The 14,526-nt window shown below is 41.3% G+C and overlaps 1 protein-coding gene across 1 annotated transcript in view; it reads left to right on the top strand.

Annotated features, from left to right (window-relative positions):
• The window catches only part of nr5a2 (nuclear receptor subfamily 5, group A, member 2), a 73,290-nt gene that overhangs the window by 27,460 nt on the left and 31,304 nt on the right, over positions 1–14,526 (top strand). The window lies entirely within an intron of this gene.

The following is a 14,526-nucleotide window of genomic DNA, read 5'->3' as shown; positions in this document are numbered from 1 at the left end:
AAGTACAAAACAACTTTCTCCCTCCCCTCTCCTTCTCTCTGCTCTGCTTATGAGCCGTGTCAAATCTAATTTTCTTTTGCATGAACTGCTCCACCCTATCAGTGGCTCTCATCAGAAACTTTGCAAGGCAAAAGACGGTCTGTGAGGGTGGCAATATGTTGCCATAAGAGTTGTAAATATACAGACAGAAGTGCTGGCATTTTGCTTCTAAATAGCTCCCGGCTATTGGGTTGCCTGGAGGTCAGAGGGGCCGAGGTGTGGCTGCTGCAGCCTTACGCTGACCCTCAACCTCTAAACTAAATTCACCATACAAAACTATGCAAACATGTTAGCTCATTTATCTTCCCGCTTTGTGCCTGCCTGAGTTTCATCTTTGTAAAAGACACAGTTTAGAAAGTATCACAGCACAAATAGCTGCAAAAGAGGCACCTAGTCAAACTGTTTTACTCTGAAATAAAACCAAGAGGCCAATATTACTCACTTTAAATCATAGAATTTAAAACTGAATATGTCACTTGTCTGCAAATAGTTGGCAAGATCAGCTCTTATAATTTATTGTTGGTAAACATGTTGAGTGGAGGTATATTTTTTGTTTCAAAATGATATCCAGATCGTGGTATTTCAAAGTGTTATCAGACGGATATTGGACTTGAAGTCTTGAAGTGCTTAAAGACGTCTCACTTCTCATCCTAAAGGCTTCTTCGGAGACGAATGGCTCCTTCTTCTGAAGATAAGATGTAAAACATATTAAAGAACCTCAGTTAAGTTCAGTTTCCTTTGGCTAACTCTTGAAATGAAAAAAAGACACCCTTATAGGCCAAGTTAGGTGCACCTTAAGGGTTATTAAAACTTCTTTAGGCCAAGATTTTGCTCACCAAATTGCACAATGATACACAATGCTTTTCAGGTAAGTGAAAAACAAAGAAGTGCATGCACAATGTGCCCTTTGGTTCTTATGTTCCAATGTAGCGTGGCCTCAATTATCTGCATGTAATCCAGCCCGCCTAGAGGTTGAAGCCTGTGTCTGCCGCTTTCGTCACTAGGCTGTCAACAGTTGTCCCCCAATGTCTATTTTTGATGCTTATTTACGGCTTGTCTATTCTGGACGGGGAGTGGGGTAGCTTGTGTGGGGCGGTCGGGAGTCGAGGAGACAATAGATAAGACAGTGGTGGACTAGAGTCGACAGCTTGCTGGCTAGTTTTACACTTAAAGAGTTGAAGGGTATTTATATTCAACTGGTAAGGCGGGTGATTGAATCTGTACACCGATGACTGATGCATGCAGTTCGTAGGAGTAACACTAGACATTGTGGTGGTGTTGTGACGACGGGTGAGAAATTTCAATGGGGCCGCACGCCAAACAGAAACCCAGCCGAGAAAACTGCTTCAGCCCTCCCGACAAAGTAGGACAAAGACACCTGTTCCCTACCCCACCCACCCCCACCCCCACCTTAAGGCTTTCCTTTCTGTGCTGGTTTTAATTTACCTCTTGCTCTTCTTATTTCTTTTACACTAAACCAGTACATTTTATTACCCTCACACCATTCCCTCTTCCTCACCGCTCAATCTGTCAGTCTCTTTTTCTATTTCTCTCCAGTTGCAATAACTGCAAACCTGGCACGAGCCACGGATAAACGATTCCATACATGTGAAATAAAGGCATGGCACTAATAATAGCCATTACAGGCCTGCGTTCTTTTAGGATTGCGCGCTCTCAGAGGGATAAAAGGAGGCTTTTCAAGCAAGCTGAAACAATGACGAGCAATAAACCAAATATGCTAAAAGGGGACTTGTTGAGAAAGGTGTCGACAACACCATTAAACCGCTAGAAATGAAAAACCAAAAAAGACAAGGTTTTCAGGTGGCAAGCCGCAGTCTCACCTCCCCTTAGGCCAATGCTTTATACACCACATGTTGCACTGCATTTCCCATCAGGAGCAGCGGCACCACTAGGCCTGCAGCAACGGTGCATTAGAGAGACATCTTTTTCCTAATCCAGATGCATTCGTGGCAGTTTCTGTCAGACAAGGCCTGGAGATGCACTTCAGGGAGAAGCGGGGCACCATCTGTTCTGCGGCATTGCGGTTTTGATGCCTCATCTTCCTTGTAGTTCGACGGTTTACATATCACAAGAGCTGTGGAAATGCTCAATTAGGTAATTCAGATACTTAATTTGTGCATCAAGGGCTGTGATCCCAGCGATCTCTGGAGCCGTGCCACATTTGGATGTGGATTCACAGCTGTTTGCTCCAAAACCCACCACCTAAACCCCCTCACACCTCAAAGAAAAAACAAAACAAAACACCCTTCCCAGCACGTCAAACGCTAATGGGAATATGTGTCTCCCATCCTCTCAGACAGAAAGCATCACTGCATCGGTCTCTGCATTTTAAAACAGCTTTAGTTTTCTATGCTGCGTTAAGGTATACTGCATATGTGTGTGTCTGTTGCTATATATGTGTGTGTGTTTGAGAAAGAGAGAGTTAAGGAGGATTGTCTCGACTGTTGTGAATAATACAAAACGGTAAAACCTTTAGCCTGTTGTCTTCTTTGTCTCCTCTTTTTGTAGTCTTCTCTTCCTCTTAACACAAAGACAGCCAGACCAGGATTATGATCTTATTTCCCACTGTCTGTCAATGAAAGTCACTCACTCACACACACACACACACACACACACACACACACACACACACACACACACACACACACACACACACACACACACACACACACGCAAACTAGTGTGCACATGTGCGCATTCATTTACGTATATAAATTATTTTTCTCCTTCACATTTGACAGCGTCATGACCATTTATTAAAGTGAATGTAAAACCCCACTCTTAGACAGCACGCACACAGAACAGAGTCATATCCGTACCTGCATATATACACACTCATTTCCTCACCTCCATATAATGCATCCCCTTCCACCTACCTTTCACTTTCAGCACACAAACACCAAGTCATAAATTGCAGCATTAGCTCAAATAATGATTGCACAGCATGAAAATCCAATGGCTGCGGCTTAATACTGAGGAATCGCCTGGTAGATTAAGCTCCGGGTGAGTGTTTGTGTGTGCTGGGGGAATCTGTGGTGGTGGGGGGGGGGGGGGGGGGGGTGCTGATGGATCAATAGGATTTCTATGATCAGTACCTCCCAGCCAGCAACCTTATAGACAGTCTGCTAGCACTACTCATTTTACATTTGGATGGCGTGCATTTTCTCTGTCTGCATTTGATGGAGGAGGAGGAGAAGGAGGATGAGGAGGAGGAGGAGGAGGGGATGTGGCAGGAAGGGAGCAGCTTGTGTGTGTGTGTGTGTGTGTGTGTGTGTGTGTGTGTGTGTGTGTCAGGTATGGATGTTACTGTCCAGAATTATTATGTGTGTCTCTGTGTAAGTATGTAGGTGTTGACATGATTGCATCCAAGCGTTCATGCATGTGTGTGTGTGTGTGTGTGTGTGTGTGTGTGTGTGTGTGTGTGTGTGTGTGTGTGTCTGTGTGTGTGTGTGTGTGTGTGTGTGTATTGGAGTGAAAGAGGAAGGGTTACTTTTGGGAGATGCCATTCCCTGGGCTGCATGTGTATTAGCGCTCTAATGTTCATGTGAATAATTGATTAGGGCCTCTCTGTGTTTTTGATAATTAGTTGATAGCTTCTTAGCTCTAAGCCCTGAGATTTTGTGTGTGTGTGTGTGTGTGTGTGTGTGTGTGTGTGTGTGTGTGTGTGTGTGTGTGTGTGTGTGTGTGTTTGGTGGGTGGGGGTAGGTTATCTACTTCTAAGGTATCCTGGAAACATTAGTGTTAAAAAAAAGAAAAAAAAGAAAAACTCGTTGCCTCTAAGCCATGCACTCATGGATTAACTTTCTTTAGAAATTAGGCAACAACACATATATCATTCTTTCTCATAACCTAATTTTTTTTTTTTTTTTTTTAAATTTCTGAAGTTCTCATTTATTACCGTTGTTTCATATAAATTGAGCCCAACTCATTTTTTCTAGACGCTGTATCACCCGGGAGATGAAAATGGTCGTCCGTAGTCATTTCATCTATATGCTTATAATAAAAAGGTGCCACAAGTTACCTGGAAATGTTTTTGTTTTGTACATATCGAGCAAACAGACTAGTTGTAGTAGACAACAATAAACATTGCATGCATGATGAGATTGCCATTGAAATTCATGTCTGGCCCCTCACTGGTCCGTTCTCTTTCCTTATTGATTTTTCTATCTTTCATATGCTTATGCATCAAGTAAAAACAGAATAGGAAAGTTTGGGCATGCTTGGTTCACCCTCAAATCCCCGCACCGATATCAGACAGAGAGGAGGGTTTGTTGCCATCATCGGCGACCTTGAGACAACAAGACGTTCTTCCCGCTGCAACACACAGGCCCACAGAGATACTTTGTTTTTCCTTCCTCATGAATGTAATGCCACGCTTCTCTTGGATTCTCACAGACGTGTGTGTGTGTTTCTACTGGCGAAAGCCAAAAACTTAACCTAATGCGCCAGCAACAACAGCGGTTGTATCAAGTTTCTCCTGGTGCAGCATCTTTATTATATTATTCATGTATCTTTTACATATTTATTAAGCGCACAAATTACACTGGTTTGCTTGAATATGCAGCTTTTGTGTTTCCTGTGTCTGTAGTGGTCTTATGTCAGTGTGTTGAGGTGAGGCCCAGGCAGAGCTAGACAGCCTTATTAGGCTCTCTCTCAGCTGGACAAAAGCATGCTGTATAGGATGGAAGAGCACACGGGGACGGGCAGATAGAGAAAGAGGCCATGCCCAATCACCGTCCGGGTTTTTGTTTTCCCTTTTTTTTTTTCACAAGTCTGGAACAAGAAGAAGAATGTCAGGATGTGTAGACGGATGAGAAGACGTGAAGACAGGGAGAGGGAGAGCGCATGGCCAATCGACTGCTGAGTGTTCTCAGGGTCAAAGGTCAGCCTCCAGAGTCTGTTAATGCGGTCACCGTGGGAACCGATCAATCTCAGTGCCTCGGCAATATCGATTAGACGTGGGCGCGCGCACACACACACACACACACACACACACACACACACACACTCGCGCAGAAAGAACTCTTTCTAACTCACGCACACATATACAATACAGCATTCATTCATTCTTACAAAGCCATTTCTACTCTCAGTCCAACACACAGTGAGTGTCTGCGTAGCGACACACTCCGATTCATTCAAGACACCTCGCCTAATGCTTTTCAGAGCAGACGAGCTGTGGACAAATGCTACAGAAACAGAATGACACTTCAACAGCCAAAAGACTTTCTTTGACTACATTTGAGTCACAGTTGTTACACAGCAGCAGCTCTAAGTTATCTAATGGGTTCAACCAGTGCATCATAATAATACAACACTTGACAGGGTTAAAGATCCATATAGAATAAAGAACATCTTCACAAAAAGCCTGGTAATGTGATTTTCTCCTCACACATTTAGTGAGGAAAATCTGAGCATTTCTATAGCATAATAGACCAAGTACTTTCCCTTATCCTAACTCACATAGTCTCACATAGCCAGACCTATCTCGACTGTGCTGTGCACGTGCTGGAGAATAGTCTGGTTGCACCCACATAATCATTCTGGTATAGAGGAAAAATGCCTGTTTGTGTTAGTTTAAACCAATCACAATAGTCTCGGACGGCACTAAGCCCAGGATGCAGCAAATGTGCCCTTGGAAAATAGTGTCAGGGTGGGAGAACTATACACAGGAAGTCTGACCCTGGTATTAAATCCCCGTTAAAAGGCAGAGAACCAAGCAGGCCTTCTTATTGCATGATCCACATCTTTTTTTTAGCATATATCTAGCCAGCTTGGAGGTTGTTGTTGGTTCCTGCTGCGATGTGGATTTTGAAAAGGCTAAGACACTGATAGCAGAACAGATTAGAATGTCTCCTGAAGTAGTTGACTGATGGCGGGTTTATACCATAACCCTACGTCCAGTGAGTCAGACTGACTCATATATGATCCAGTTTTTACACCCTTTGCTCCTCAAACCAAAACATGACTTGTACTTTGTGTGTCAACTCTATGCTGTTTATGTTTTCTAGACTATTAAGTTTGTCCTTTAAACCCAGGAGAACCTACAGTAGTCCCAGCACTTGTCTCTGTTTTTACAAAAAAAAAACTAAATTCCCTCAACCATATGTATCCTAAAAGCAATTAAAATGTATTCTTTGGAAGGAAGACTTATTTGCTCTCTAGTCCCAGATATTTCTCTTTAATAGCCTTTACATCAAAGTACACTGAGTGGATATGTACTGTGCTAAATGAATAGATAGTTCACGTAATGCTACAACAGATAACCTTTTACACAAATTTATTTTTTTCTCAAGGTGTCTTGAGGAAGACACGGGGCCTGCTGTGTCTTGTGTGATATTTTCTGAGCTCACAGATGGTCTGTGGCATCCCAATGGCTGCTAAGAGACATAATAAGAGTCTAGGATTTCTGTGTGCTCAGTCGGAGTTAAACCCACAGGCATTCTCAACTACCTGATCTGTTGGATTAGAGATACACGCAACCAACAAACAGGTGCCAGTGACATGCAATGTTGATAAGCATTCACGCAGTGATATACATATTGTGGCACATAATGTCACAACCCGGCCGGCTCGAAGCTGGACAATGGAGGGGGGTGGGCGCATGTCTTGGAACTAAAAACAAGTTCACATAACTCAAAGGGAAATTAACATAAAGACAAACTAAACACAACAAAATCAAACTGGATGCGAGCCAGGAGAGAGAGAAGGACTGGCTGACTGCCAGCACCTTAAATGGAACAGCAGTCCACTCTCATATCAAAATGTGCAATAGCTACTTTAGTCCATACCGCAAAATGTATTTGTGGGTTACAGTAAGTGTGTTACTTATGTAAGGTAATGTAAGCAAGATAAATTACATTTTACACGGTAAACACACTTACCGGTAATCCACGTTGATTTTTGCTTTGTCAAGGACTCACTGTTCTCCTAGGTGAAAGTCCATTGTTTGATCCATCCAACCATCTCCGACTTCCTCTACGATTCCTTTTACACCATCACATGACTTCATTCTTCGATAATCCAGTCTCAGACACTGGCAATTCACAATTTAATTGCCTTGTTGTTAAACGAATAAGTTTTTTCTCTGTGGACCATCGTAGCCTGAACTCATTTTTATGTGAGACCAGGTGAACTGCATCACATACAAATAACTTTTATCTGACGTATGTTCAACAGCCACTGTCCAACAGTTATTTTAAACCACAACAGCAACAATTTTACACGGTTACGTTGAAGACCGTATTACTGCAACAACCTTGGTTTTAATCCAGCTAAGTGCCTTTGTTGCATGTAATGTTCTCCTCATGTTACCTGTCTGTTTCTGTATATATATAAGACAAAATCACATTTAAATGAGAATCGATTTTCACCAGTATTTTACTGCCCTCAGCTAGGTCGAGTTTCTAAATGTTGGCCAAATGACAACCAACGGCTATATGAATAAATAATGAATTTTGGATGCGTTATTCGTCAGCTTAGTCTGCAACCTGACAAATTCAGTTTTACTGAAGCTAGTTGCTCAGTAGATTATCACCAGTATTATCATTCCTCTCGGCAGCGTGCAGCCCCCTCCTGCTCGACTAGCAGTGCCACCTGGCATCTGCTCATTTTCCCAGCAGTCTTATCACGCCACCAGCCGTAGGATCGAGGCCCACACGGACAAAATGCCACGATAAGCAAGAGCTGGTTTTGTTGAGGTGAGGAGGGGGAATACAGGATTTCATTCCCATCAACCTCTGCAGAGTTTAGAGAAGAGTGTAGGACATAGTTTGGGACATGGACACCTCTCCTCCACCTCTCCCCTCCCACCAGGTCACATAGCTGGAACATCCCGAGGATTTTGTCACTCATGTCAATTGTTTTTTCCTCATGGATGTAACTCTATTTGTGGCTTGTTAAAGTTAAGGCTGTCAGAAATGATTTGCAGTGGGATTCAGTAGGTATTTTCCATTTCACATCACCTAAAACAAGACACTGATTTGATGATATTAAATAATGACCTGATTTTCCTACTTAAAGTTTGAACTTTGTTAAGACAATAAGAAGGGCAATAAATAAATAAACAGGCTGATAGTATTTTTTTTTTTTTTAATCTCAGGTTGGCTGTGTTGTATGTGATTCCACGGTGTAAAAAAATAAAAATAAATTAAAAAAAAAGGTATTAACAACTCTATGCTTTGTGATAAATTAATTGGCCAATTAATCCAAATCACCATCATCACAATTGTATTGGTGATGATGCTGCCCCACACTGAAACATCTCAATTAAATTAACGAACCAAAATGAGCTACAGCACAATGTCAAGCACAACATAATTAAGTGTTTGCAACACTCTGAGAACAACAGGCACTGTGCTAGGTAAATTAATGCCCGTTCCCAGGTGAATACAGGGCCTGTTTGGCTCAAGGCGAACAGATGCCGAAGACGGGACTGCACCAAAGGATGGCTGCTAGAGACGCACAAGCATTGATGTCAACTTCAAATCTCACCTGTAGTACTCGGAGACCGCATTGATTCCTGTCCAGCAGAGAGAAAGAGAGAGAGGAAAGATAGAAGCACAGCTATTGTTTATGTACAAGTCGTTTGAGGCAGATAAAATCACGGTCTGCGTATGTGTGTTCTCCCCCCTGCGTAAAAAAAAAAAAAAAAAAAATCTCCATTCATTAAGGCTCCACAGAAGGAGATTCCATTAATCTGTTCATTAGGCCACTTCAAAAATGGAACTACTTATTAAAATCAGATCCAGCTGTGTACTCTCGTTAAAGCCTACCGTACCGTACGAAGCTTAACAATGCTTGTGGCACTAGACCAAAACCCGGCCACACGAAAGGGGGGCGAAGATTCTAGTACATTGGCCTGTTTTGACTCAACACACCATGATAATTGCTCTACTCTTAGCAGGGGGCTATGAATAAACATTACTTTTGTCAGCGAGCGTCTGAATGCTCCATTCCCAATTAATTTACATTTTCCCAGAAATAGAGGGAATATATGCTCTTAATCACTATGTTTTATTTTCTCAATTTCCCCCAAGTCTTTTCTCATTCTCTCATTCCCTGTCTGGCAGTTCCATTCCCCGTCTCAACCGGGCTCTCCTTCGTCTTCTACCTCTCTCTCTCTCTCTCTCTCTGGAAAACCCCATTAATCTCAGCCAGTGGTTTTGAACAAAAGCTATGGGCTAAGCGATTGATCCGGGCATTGATCCCACTCGCCTGAACGATCATAAAGGTGTTAAATTGGTTTCTTGGAGGATATGTATTTTTCATTGCTGACTGCTGCAAGTAGAAGTTCCTGCTTGGAATTTGTTCTCTTTTTTTTTTTAACCAAAAACTGGTGATGATATTGAAATATTAAATAGATCATACCTTGAAAATGAGCCTTAAATGTGGATTTTGAGGACAGTTTGCAGCGATTTCTGGGGTGTGTGTTTTCTGTATGAGCAGGAACCTTAGAAGCTAAATCCTTGTAATGAGTTTTGCTCCATCCAAGGACAGCTGGAGATTTGGGATTGTTGAAGTGTGCACTGTGGAATCAAAAGTAGAAAACTCTTTCATTTATATTGTTCTAAATAATTTCTTGAATTCATACTGTGTAGCCAAATCGGTACAACTTGACTCCAAATATAGAATTATAATTTTCAACCACAAAACGATAACGTCATTTTTATAGGAGGTCAAGGCCAGAGAAAAGCTTTACGTTTCAGAGTACTGCTCATTGGTGGCGGAGTTTGCAGGTTTACGGGTGCTCCAACAAGTATTTAGCAAGTGTTGTGTCTAATTCAACCTTCTGAGTTGATTACCTTGACTGTGATGCTACTGGTAATTAAAATCTAACGAAAAATTCAGGGTCCAATATTATCTGAAAAATAAAGAACTTCTTTTTCAAATATACTTACCATTTGCAAAGCCAAATGAGCGACAGCATTGTCATCAATTCTGATTTTTCATCATGCAACATTAATAACTGTTTATCCATAGAAGATAATGGCTGCACTCAATGGATTAATTTATGCAGATTTGATCTCTGTGTTGGAGGCAATCACTGTTGTGGGAAGACAGTGTCATTAACTTCTGTCGTTAAGAAGAAAAAAAAAAAATCAGTCTGGAACTTTATTATTTCAAGACAATGCACAATATTTCTAGCTAATAGTGTGTTTCAAATATAGTGTGTTCATCAGCTAGTAAAACCATTGTAAAAAGATTTATAACTTTATTATTTTCTATAAAAGGGCAACAAACTGTACAATCCACCCAGATCTCAAAATTCAAAATTGTCTATGAATCAAAGGTGCTACATCCTTCACCTCTTTTTAATAGGGGATATCAAATTATATATAACAAGTGTTTTGTTTAGTGTTTTTTTTTTTTTCTAGCAAAATAGAGGAGAGAGAAACACATCAAGTAAAAACAACAGAAAGTTTACAATATTTCCTACTGAGTCAGCATTGCTGGAAACCGTAACAAGAAGTGTTATCAATTTTTTCCATGAGATAAGAAAGAAACAACTATTTATAAATCACCTGTTTTATTGCTCTCATGGAGTTCCACAAACTGCCTGTTTGAACTTTGTAGTGTCATATCCTATTGTGAATGAGTTAAACTGACAGTGGTTGCAATCAGCCACTGGCAATCAGCCAATGTTTGACTAAATAGATTTTCTTTGCGCAGAGATAATATTCAAGCCCTCTGCCTTCATGGAAGCAGAAGACGAATCGGTTGTCAAAGCCATGTCAGAAAGTTCATATTATCTGAGAGAGCAGGCAGCAGATCTTGTAAGATCAGGCGCCATGAGTGTTGCTCATTTGACAGAGCAAAGGAAGAGCTTGTCAGGGAAACAGCTTGTGTCGCTGGTGCTTAAAAGGTCAGCGAACTGAACCCCAACCCCTGGTCCACCCTCACGCCTGTCTGTCACCAGTCTTCCAAGCGGGTGTCCCCTGCCTTCGTCTAGGCTGCTATCACCCATCGTCATCCCCTCTGAGCTGCCCCCCTTTGATGACCTAGTCCTCATGTCAGAGGAGAGCTTTCAGGCAGGCAGAGTGAGGACAGGCCTTTGATGAGGACCCCGACACTTGCCAGCAACAGTGACATGCTGTGGTGGAGTCCTTTGAAGAAGCTGGGCCTTACATGTACGCATTCGTCCACACGCTCACACGTGCTTCCAGCATGCTTAGATGGAGAGACGAAGAGGATTAGGGCACAGTATAGATAACTCCCTCCTTTGACTGCCTTCCTGGCTCTCTGATGGTTTTAATGAAGGCATTTGAATTTTGCTTTCGTCTTGAGTGCGAGACACTGCCAGACCGAAACCACAAAAAAATAGATGTATAGTGAAGAGGAGGAGGAGGAGGAGGAGGAGGAGGAGGAGGAGGAGGAGGAAGGAGACAAAAAAGAGTCCATGATGCTGTCAAAAATTTTGGAAAAGGTCACAGCAGCTTTGTTGTATTTTTGCATTGTTCTGTACTGGTAAAAGAAGAATGGCAGCCGTGAAACCTTCCAAGATTGGTTCGTTTTTGGATTTTGATGCCACAAAGTATCTCCATGCCATTTATACTTTATGATTTGGGAAGATTTTTACTTCAGTGCAGTTTCAGTATTTTGCTCTAGAATCACTATTAACATCTCAAAAAACATGTATACTTATTTAGCTAATGTAAACATGAATTTGAACTGATGCTAGATTTTTGTAGTAGCTACAGAAAATAATGCGCGACTTCTGTTTGGGTTCTGAGACACCCATATCTAGCTAAATTCATTTGCATACATCTGCCATTGCTTTAGCACTCTCTTATGATTCCTTTTTTTTTTTTTTTTTTTGCCTGTGATTAACTTTTTGGCAAACAATCCAAATGAATATATTTGTTCCAACAAATTATCCAACCTATGTTGTCCCTTAAAGTTACTACTCCCATAAGGGTTCTGTAACCTTTGTCGTCATGGCAACGGTAAATGTGGTTTTAAAAAAACTGTCCCAACTCGACAGGAGTCCTGCACTCAAGTCCGCTTGACACGTTCACCAAACCTGTCTCCTTCTAACAAACAAAATAAAAAACTCACATTATATAAATGTCCCCTAAACTGCGTCACTTCTCTGGGACACAAGATTGTCTTTATTCATAAGACCACTAGAGGTCACTTAACGTAGCTATAGGTTGTAATAAGTCGCTTGCAAATAAGACCTATGAGGTCTTTTTTTTATTTTGGAGCAGGAGTCTCATTTATTCAAAATGTTCAAATAAAGTATAACACATGAAATCTTTCCTACTTTGGTGTTATTATAATGCTATATGATCATATTTTGCCATCTTCTCGTGAAACATTTGAATACTGGGTTTTAAAATGGTCAGAACAAAAACAAGAGCATTTTGTGAAAGAAAATGATTGGAAACTTTGCAACTAAATTGTTATAATATTTAAACAATAGAGATTGTGGAACATCAAAAATAATTAGGATGTTAAGTCATTCTTAACAAATGCTTTGTGAATGCTCTTCTCACACAATGTAAAACTAAGAAGTTATCAAAATTTGAGCTTGCAAATCGCAACTGTTATCAAAGAGGATTGTAGGCAGGCAGCCCAAGTGTTCACGTCCTCCAGCTGTGTGTGTTGTCTATTGTTATGTCTGTCTGAGAGGTAAACAGACACTGTTTGACACCAGTGCTAAATCACTAGTCAAAACAATCGTAATCAACAAGAAATAGACTTCAGGCTCTACATTCACGTCATGCACGGTAATAAAGCGTTTGTTGGCAGAGCTACAGTTGTTGACATCGATTGAGTAACTAAGGTCATTTGATTTCAACAAATGGACCCATGTACAATTTCCAGACAGCACAAAGAGACATTCCTCTCAGGTGTCTTCATTCTGCACCTACATGTGTAACAAAGTTTTAACATCGATCCACATTCTTCACCAGGATGTCGTGGTTGGCGCTGACCATCACAGACAGTTCTCACAGACAAAGTCAGCAAAGCGGCAAAGTAATTCACATCATCACAAAACCCCAGCATGTCCAGTGAGACACATTATTGCCAATGATGGTACAAAGAGCACAATGTTTACAGACAGAAGAGGGAGGAGAATGAAAGGAAGAAAAAAAAAAAAAAAAAAAAAAAAAAAACTCTGGTACATTTTCCTCATTCCTTCCTTCTCAATGTGGCCTTTTTTGTCTGGCTATGTGGAGTAATGATTAACACAGCCAGGCATGGGAAGAGACTAGCCGTTACAATGGAGGGGGTTGTTTTGGTTAGTGAACGCGCCGTTTCACCTGTGTCAGCTTCCCAAGTTCACCTGGCAGGTCCCTGGGAGCCAGCGGCTGGCATTCGGGAGGGAGGAAAATAACGGACCACTTAATCATTATCGTGTGTGGAATCACTCAGAAACTCCTGGCAATGAGCAAACAGATAAACCTGGCAACATTCTTAAATCAGGCACGTAGCAAAGTGCTTAACTGAGTGTGGAAAGGTTCACATGAGAAAGCTTTAAAGTGTGTACAGGGAACTGTTGAGCTTTGTGTAAGGTTGAAAAAACACACAATGCCGTGGTACGCAGCTGATCAATAGCGATTGACCTGTGAGCAAGCTTTTCCTGCCAACAGCTGCCTGTGATATTTACAAACCAGTAAGGCTGACACGGGGCCTCAGCTTTTCTTTTTTGAGGGTGGCCCTACACTATAATACTACCACTTTTACTGTGAGCATTTCTTTCTCAAGGACAGCATTCTGTTTTACCAGCATGCAATGCTGCGTGCGTTTTATCCACAGAGTATAATAAATATTCAGGGATTTGATGCAGAGACAAATCAACAGTTTGAAAAGTTACCAAGTGTATATATAGGGAAGTTTTCAATTCACAAATGATGCAAAGACAACCCTTACAGAAAAACCACATGCATTTTTCATGTGCGGAGACTAATGTGATCACAGGACACATGTGATTGTGCACGTGAAACATGTATTTTGCCCATGGGAAACGTGTGTTTTTGGAACATTTTAATGGTGTAATGTGCGAAGCCCATATAGATTGCCTTGTGAAAACGATTTCTCCACGTTATCAAATGTCGCAACATGTGGTAAACGTGTCATACATGAGATCACATGTGGAAAACACGGGAAACTTTTTGTTTTTTGTGAAAGGGAACAATTTGATGACAGACATTGTTAGCGTTTGAAAAAGAACCAACTTGCTGGAAACCAGTAACATCAATTCTTACAGGTGAATTTGTGTGAAGCAATTCTCCTCAGACGCGTGTCAAACTGGTCACCAAAGGACGAATCACAGAGCCTGTAAAACTATTAAGAGTATCATGATGCAGCCTTAAACACACATTAGTGACTTATCTCACCTTAAAACAGACTTTTCTTACTCACCAGTTTCTCTCTAAAATGATCTAACATCTTATGAAGTGCATTCTCGGAGCAGATTACAGAATACTTTATCCATTTATACACTTTAAGCAAACAGAG

The sequence above is a fragment of the Embiotoca jacksoni genome, unplaced genomic scaffold (genome assembly GCF_022577435.1).
Source record: "Embiotoca jacksoni isolate LCO1_2020_lvr unplaced genomic scaffold, fEmbJac1.0.p SCAF_19, whole genome shotgun sequence".
Lineage (NCBI taxonomy): Eukaryota > Metazoa > Chordata > Actinopteri > Embiotocidae > Embiotoca > Embiotoca jacksoni.
The sequence above is the reverse complement of the archived record's forward strand: the minus strand, read 5'-3'. Positions and strand labels throughout refer to the sequence as shown.